Source organism: Hylobates moloch, unplaced genomic scaffold (assembly GCF_009828535.3).
Source record: "Hylobates moloch isolate HMO894 unplaced genomic scaffold, HMol_V3 SCAFFOLD_2, whole genome shotgun sequence".
NCBI classification, from domain to species: Eukaryota; Metazoa; Chordata; class Mammalia; order Primates; family Hylobatidae; genus Hylobates; species Hylobates moloch.
In genome coordinates this window covers 49,104,433-49,112,657 of record NW_026652277.1, presented here as the reverse complement: position 1 = coordinate 49,112,657, position 8,225 = coordinate 49,104,433, and positions in this window count along the sequence as shown.

The window sequence follows — 8,225 nt, the reverse complement described above, 5'->3', positions numbered from 1 at the left end:
ATAACACTTGGCCTGGCTAATTTTTAAAATTTAGTTTTTGTAGAGATGGGGTCTCATTGTGTTGCCCAGGCTGGTCCAAACTCCTGGGCTCAAGCAATCTTCCCACCTCAGCCTCTCAAAGTGCGGGGATTGCAGGTGGGAAACACTGCCCAGACAATTCAAAGTTTTTAGGGAACATTTTAAGAGACCTTTGTAAAGGGCATCTGGCCTGTGGTTCTCTGGCTTGTGACTGCTGATTTACATATAACCAGTGTATAAATGAGTTGGGAAGAGGAGAGCCTGGGCTTTCTCTTCAGAGGTTTCTCTTCCCCTGTGTACCCACTCCTTCAAGCTTCATACTTGCCCCTGTGAGACCATCCATTCAATTTAGCAAGTGTGTAATGACAACATCATTTGCCCTGGGATGAAAATTCTCACCTCTAGCTCTCACTACTACTTTGAAGACTTGATGTAGTAGGTTCAGGTATAAGATACTATGACAGTGGTTCCAATAAGACTAGATTAAGTCCCAGCACTTTGGGAGGCCGAGGCGGGCAGATCACCTGAGGTCAGGAGTTCAAGACCAGCCTGGCTAACATGGTGAAACCCAGTCTCTACTAAAAATACAAAAATTAACCAGGTGTGGTGGCGCATGCCTGTAATCCCAGCTACTTGGGAGGCTGAGGCAGGAGAGTCATTTGAACCCTCGAGGCAGAGGTTGCAGTGAGCTGAGACGGCACCACTGCACTCAAGCCTGGGCAACAGAGCGAGTTTCTCTTTAAATAAATAAAGAAACAAATAAATAAAGTTTAGCCTAAAGCTACCTCCCTACATATTTTAAGTTTGGCCTAAAGGTTTATCTGTACATAGCAAACTGGATGTGTAAATGGATGTGTAAACAGACTATAACTTACTCTTGTAACAAGAGCAAGAAGCCAGCTCTCAAGACAGCAGCCATACTTCAATCATTCACAGGTGGCCAACTATTTAAACAAGACAAACACTGAGCTGTAACCAATCCAGCTCTTTCTGTACCTCACTTCCATTTTCTGTGTGTCACTCTTTTTTCTGTCTATAAATCTTCTCTGACCAGACAGTAGTGCCAGAGTTGCTCTGAATCTATTTCTGGTTTTGGAAGGTGGGTTGTCTGATTCATGAATCATTCTTTGCTCATTTAAACTCTGTTTAATTTGTCTAAGTTTTTAACAGTAGATCCAAGGATTAGGCTCTAAGCCCACTCATAAAGAAAAAGTTGGATGTATCAATATCATCCTTGAAAAGTTCCCTAGAAATTCTCCATCATGGCGACCATTTCAGACCACCTCTCACCATGTTAGTTTTCCTTCTGAAACTGCCTTTTGCAAAAATTATGACAGTAAAAAAAAATCTGACATAGAAAAATTATGACAGTGAAAGAAATCTGACCTAACTGACTCCATCTTGCCTTTAACCTCCAAGCTGCCCTTGTCCATTCCTGGGTGTAGGCCAAGCTAACTACAGGAGGAATTTAGCTTATCATTTAACTTTGAAACAAAGACGATAGCTGGGGTAACAAAGGTTCAAGCGATTCTCCTGCCTCATCCTCCTGAGTAGCTGGAATTACAGGTGCCTGCCACTATGCCCGGCTAAATTTTGCATTTTTAGTAGAGATTGGGTTTCACCATGTTGGCCAGGCTGCTCTCAAACTCCTGATCTCAGGTGATCCACCCACCTTGACCTTCCAAAGTGCAGGGATTATAGGTGTGAGCCACTGCGTCTGGCCTAAACTCTCTATTGCAATTCTCGTCTTAATAAATTGGCTTTATTTGGGCAGTGGGCAAGAAGAATCTGTTGGGCAGTTATGCTTCCATTATTGGAATAGATTCATTGCTCCTTGGGCTGAGCACAAATGAAGTACTTATGTGGCTTTTAGGGCTGAGTAGTTTGAAAATATAAACTATAGCTTTAAACACTAGGATTGTACTCCATGGAGAAAATGTTCACATTTTGAGAGACCCTCCCCCAGGAACTGAGAGTTCTAGAAGGGAAAGCACATTTATATTCCCCATTTCAAAAAGCTCTCTGAGTGGAATGACCACTATTTTAATTTTTGTTCTTTACATTATTTTAGTCATATAATTTAATTCACATATGTTAAATAGGGCACGGGGTATTAGGCAATTCCACTGTAAACAATGTACCTCCAAGTAGCATTATTTTTTGTTGGATACTTACTTTCATGTAATCCAGCATTTTTCCAAGTGTAGCCCAGCTACTCCTGGAAGTCTTTGCCACCTTTCAGGGGGACTGGGCACTGTGGCTCATCCCTGTAATCCCAACACTTTGGGAAGTTGAGGCAGCAGGATTGCTTTAGCCTGGAAGTTCAAGACCAGCCTGGGAATAAAGAAACTCCATTTGTATAGAAAAATTAAAAATTTAGCTGGGTATGGTGGTGTGCATCTGTAGTCCAGCTACTCTGGAGGCTGAAGTGGGAGGATCGTTTGAGACCGGTAGGTTAAGGCTGTAGTGAGCTGTGGTCATGCTACTGTGCTCCAGCCTGGGTGACAAAGTGAGACCCTGTTTGGAAAAAAAAAATCTTTCAGAGGGTCCATGAGGTCAAAACTATCTTTTTTTTAATACTGAGATGTTATTTTCCTTTTTTAGCCTCATTCTCTCGTACATGTGATTTATTATATTTTTGATGCATCAACCTGGCCAGGATATAGTCTCCAGTTATTCAGGGGCTATAGTTCTCTAGTTACAATCTAGGTGTTACTGTGAAGTTATTTTATTGATATTGATATTTTATTGATAGCTTCTTGTGCCTTAGAATTTCAGTCAGCTCCATCTGACAGCCTGTCCTGTGGATTTCAGACTTGCCTTGCCTGTCCCCACAATTGCATAAATGATTGTTTACAGTAAATCTCTTAATACATATTTCCTTCTGTTCCGATTAAGATTTTCACTGATAGAGGCCAGGCATGGTGGCTCACACCTGTAATTCCAGCACTTTGGGAGGCCGAGGCAGGTGGATCACTTGAGGTCAGGAGTTTGAGACCAGCTTGGCCAACATGGTGAAACCCCGTCTCTACTAAAAATACAAAAATTAGCTGGGAGTGGTGGCACGCACCTGTAATCCTAACTACTTGGGAGGCTGAGGCATGAGAATAGTTTGAATCTGGGAGGTGGAGGTTGCAGTGAGTGGACATCGTGCCACTGCATACCAGCCTAGGTGACAAAGTGAGATTCCATCTCAAAAAAAAAAAAAAAAAAAGATTTTGACTGATAGAAATATTGGTAGTGGAAGTGGTTATAGAGAAACAGAACCATAAGAATGAGTTTTTGGAGTTGGTTTTCTAATCTGATTAGATTTGAAGGCACCAATGCCTCTATTTTCAGTGGTAAAGAGGGCACTGGTAGTCCACATTATGATATGGTAAGAGATATGCAAGGCATAGCCACTGGATACTTCTAATAAAATATCTACCGGAGGCAAGGTTCTGGGTGGCCAAGTATTTGCTTTTAGTCAAACTACGGAATATAATGAGATTGGCTGATTGTTCCTAACTTCACTGAGTAGTAGGAAAAGAAAAGGATGAGCTCAAGCCTTCAAATTCTCAGGTCGTACTCCACATAAAAAACCTGAAAGCTTCTATGTCTGCCCTGAAATAAACCCTCATCTCCTGTAGCCACATGGCAAAGATTTCTGAAAACCAACCCCCGAGTCTCCCTCTGCCAAGGGCTAAGTTAAATACAAAAGTGAGTCCTTGATTGAGAAGGAACAGGATCCTGAAATTTGGTATGGGAACAAGGCAGATCTTGATGAAGCTGAAGCTTCAGAATCCCTAAGTTCTGATGCATCTCCTTTGCCAGTTGTAGGTGCTTTCCACCACTGCCTGAAGAAGTTAGCCCTCCTTTGCCTGAAGAATGTGTCATGGCCTTCCCTGAGGCATTTACCTTGCTCATTCTCCTCAGGACCTGCCTCCATCACTGTTGTCTGGTTCTAGACTAGAACTAGACTCCAGTCCTAGCAGGTCATGAAAGGTGAGGTATACTATACTCCAAAGTATGTCCTAGGAGAAGGTATACTATACTCCAAAAGAAGTGCTTTTTTTTTTTTTTTTTTTTTTTTTGAGACAGTTTCTCGCTCTGTCGCCCAGGCTGGAGTGCAGTGGTATGATCTCGGCTCATTGCAACCTCTGCCTTCTGGGTTTAAGTGATTCTCTGCCTCAGCCTCCCAAGTAGCTGGGACTACAGGCATGTGCTACCACGCCCAGCTAATTTTTGTATTTTTAGTAGAGACAGGGTTATGCCTGTTGGTCAGGCTGGTCTCGAACTCCTGACCTCAGGTGATCCACCCACCTTGGCCTCCCAAAGTGCTGGGATTACAGCGGTGAGCCACTGTGCCTGGCCAAAGAACTGCATATTTTTTGCAATGTATGCTGAAAGAAATCTGTAGCATTGTGTGGGAATGACGTGAAGGAAGTGGGAGCATGTCATCCTGGTTCACAAGTAAAACTAGGAGCTTATGTAGGGCAGGTGATCAATGGAGTTTTATCTCAGGTCCATCTTATATTGGGCCCAGTGAATCTTTGAACCCATCCTGTGGTTATTTTCCCAGTCCTGGAATGCAAAATTGGAATAGACATACTCAGCAACTGGTAGGATCTCCACGATGGATCCCTGACCTGTGAAGTGAGGGATGTGGATGAGGACAGGAGACAGGTGTGTGTGTATGTGCACTGGGGGAAGCACTGGGATGTGACCAAAGACCCAGAGAAGAAGAAACCCTGCATAAACCAGAAGGTGGGAAAGATTTTTTTTGGCATGTGATGAAAATTGGGTTGGATGCAAACTGTGGAATGCTTCCAGATCTAACCTAAGATGTTCAGTATTTCAGCTTTAACTTCTGGCTATTAGAGAGTGTTAAAGTAACTAAATGTGGTCTGAGAAGGACTCTGTGCTTCTATATTTGAGTCCTTGTGGATGAACTGCAACCTAACTTAATAGGCAGACAAGATCAAAAAACCTAACTTAAGAGTATTCACCTGGCCAGCGCGGTGGCTCACACCTGTAATCCCAGCACTTTGGGAGGCTAAGGCAGGCAGATCACCTGAGGTCAGGAGTTTGAGACCAGCCTGACCAACATGGTGAAACCCCCGTCTCTATCAAAAATATAAAAATTAGCTGGGCGTGGTGGAGCCTGCCTGTAGTCCCAGCTACCTGGGAGGCTGAGGCAGGAGAATCATTGGAACCTGGGAGGCGGAGGCTGCAGTGAGCTGAGATCATGCCACTGCACTCCACCCTGGGCAACAGAGCAAGACACCGTCTCTAAAAAAAAAAAAAAAAAAAGTATGTGCCTGTAACAATAGCTGAGTGTTGGCCAATCCCAGGAGTCATACTTCAATCACTCATAGACTGCTGAGTGTTCAAACTGTGTTCAAATAAGGCAAACACCAACCTGTAACCAATCTAGCTGTTCTGTTCCTGTACATCACTTTACTTTTTTTGTCTATAAATTTGTTCTGACCATGAGGCACCCCTGGAGTCTCTGTGAATCTGCTGTGATTCTGGGAGCTTCCCGATTCGTGAATTGTTCATTGCTCAATTAAACTCCTTTAAATTTAATTTGGCTGAAGTTTTTCTTTTACAGAAGTTGCTGCTGGCTTTGAACAAGAGTGTGTCAAGAAGTGAAATTCTGTGCAGGTGAAAAAGGGGTAGAATAACGGGCAGAAAGGTATGATGAATGCTGTAGCTTCTGATATCAAGCAATGAGTTCACAGTGGGAAAATTCATCTAATACACAAACCAAGGCAGGATATAATGAAAGCTCAAGAAACGTGTGAAATAAAACCAGAGAAAAGAAAGATTTTATAAAGATACTGGAGATAAGCAATGCAACTTGTCTGTTGAATAAAGTACTTCAAAAGTCTGCTTCACCCCCAGACTTCTGAGTTCTACCATACCTTTTAAATTGAATGAATAGTCTTCGTTTGGCTTCAGCTATGACGTATTATTTGCCATAGGCTTCTACTCATGACAGTATTGACAATTGCTCAAAGTTTTTTAGCCTAAATTCTGTTCACATTGGCCACAATTGCTGTAAAAGCAGAGGCTTAAGAAGACTTGAATAACACAATGAGTTAATAGGTAAGGGCAGCTGTTTGGAATAAATTATTTTTGCTTTGATATCCATACACTTAGCTGGACCTCAATGGGTTTTTTTTTTCTTTTTAGACAAGGTCTTCTTCTGTTGCCCAGGCTGGAGTGCAGTAGGGTACATGTCGTCAGGACCTCCTGAGGCTGTCATGGAAAAAAAAAAAAAATATATATATATATATATATAGTATGTATACACACACACACACACATACACACACACGTAGCCTATAATCCTAGCACTTTGGGAGGCTGAGGTGGGTGCTCTCCCCGCTATGGATATGACCTATGGATATGACCTTATTTGGAAAAAGGGTCTTTGCAGATTAAGGCAAAAAAAAGATGGGGAGTTTTTGCCCTTGCACCAGGCTGCCTGCTGATCTCTGCATAGAGCTTTGCATCTATACAGTAGGTATATATAGACAGTATACTGCATATATATACACTATATATACACTTATATATACACTATACACTATATAAGTGTATATGTCCATACACATACACTATATATAAATGTATATATACACACTACATGTAAGTGTATATATACATACATACTATATATACAGTATATATACAAAGTATGTATTATACTGTATGTATATACACAAAGTATGTATTATACTGTATGTATATACACAAAGTATGTATTATACTGTATGTATATACTGTATATATAGTATATGTGTGTATATATAATATATATAATATGTGTGTATTATATATGTATATATGTATAGGTGTATATATATATGCACACTCCTGTATATCTATATATACATATACACCTGTATATACATATATATGTAGAGATCAGCTGTGTGTGTGTGTATATATATACACACATATATACACATGTATATATGTGTATACATATATACACACAGGTGTGTAAGTGTATATATATACAGGTGTGTATATATATTCATAGTTACTGGTGTTAGGACTTGGACATATCCTTTGGGGAGGCATGTATATATATACATTCCTGGATTAGTAGGTAAAAAAACAGGATTATGGATAACTTCATTATTGAGCATTGACTATCAACTACCATTTAATACATATTCTCCAATCCCAATAACAACCTCTCCAGGTAGGTGTTATTATCCTCATTTTACAGAAATGGTAATTATAATGGGTTGAATTGCACCTTCCCCAAAAGATATGTCCAAGTCCTAACACCCCTAACTATGGATATGACCTCATTTGGAAAATGGGTCTTTGCAGATTAAGTTTAATTCAGGGAAGAATCTCAAGATTAGATCATCCTGGATGAGGGTGGGCCCTAAATCCAGAATAATGTGTCTTTGTAAAAGAAAAGAAGGGACGAAGAGACACAGGAAGGCAACGTGAAGACTGAGTCAGAGATGTGTGTGCTGCCACAAACCAAAGAATGCTGGGATCCACTAGAAGCTGGAAGATTCTCCTCTACAGTTTTTGGAGGGAGTGTGGCCTTACAGACAGACACCTTGATTTCACACTTCTGGTCTCCAGAACTGAGAGAATCAATTTCTGTTGTGTTAAGTCCTTAAATTTGTGGTGATTTGTTAAGGCATCCCTAGGAAACAAACACAGTAAGTAAAGGGGGTCTTGACTTCAGGGATGGAGTAAGTAGGTTCCTACCTAGGTTTAAGTCTCAAGGAATGGAGGAGGGAGGAGAGGTGAGGAGAGTGAAAGAGAGACAAGGAGAGCGGCAAGTCGGGACCACCTTTCCCCGACTTGAGACAGGGTCAGGATCACCCTACATTTCTTCTCTTCCCTCACCCTCCTCCATCACTGCAAAGATGAGCCTTTGTTACACTGGGGAGCCTGTGTTGGCTCTCCTGCCATTTAGGCAAGAAAAAGATAAAGAGTTTTTGCCCTTGCACCAGGCTGCCTGCTGATCTCTGCACAGAGCTTTGTCATTTACCATGCAGTTTCATGCTCACAATCACTTTCAACCCTGAGAAGAACCCATCTTACTGATGAGAAAGGTGAAGCACAGAAGCACTTGCTCAAACTTATATGTGTTTGCGCTGCTGTCAGTCGAAGACTCCAAATTCCATTTTATTACCATTGCACCATACAGCTGTGGACGAATAATTCTTCCGTAACAGTTAAAA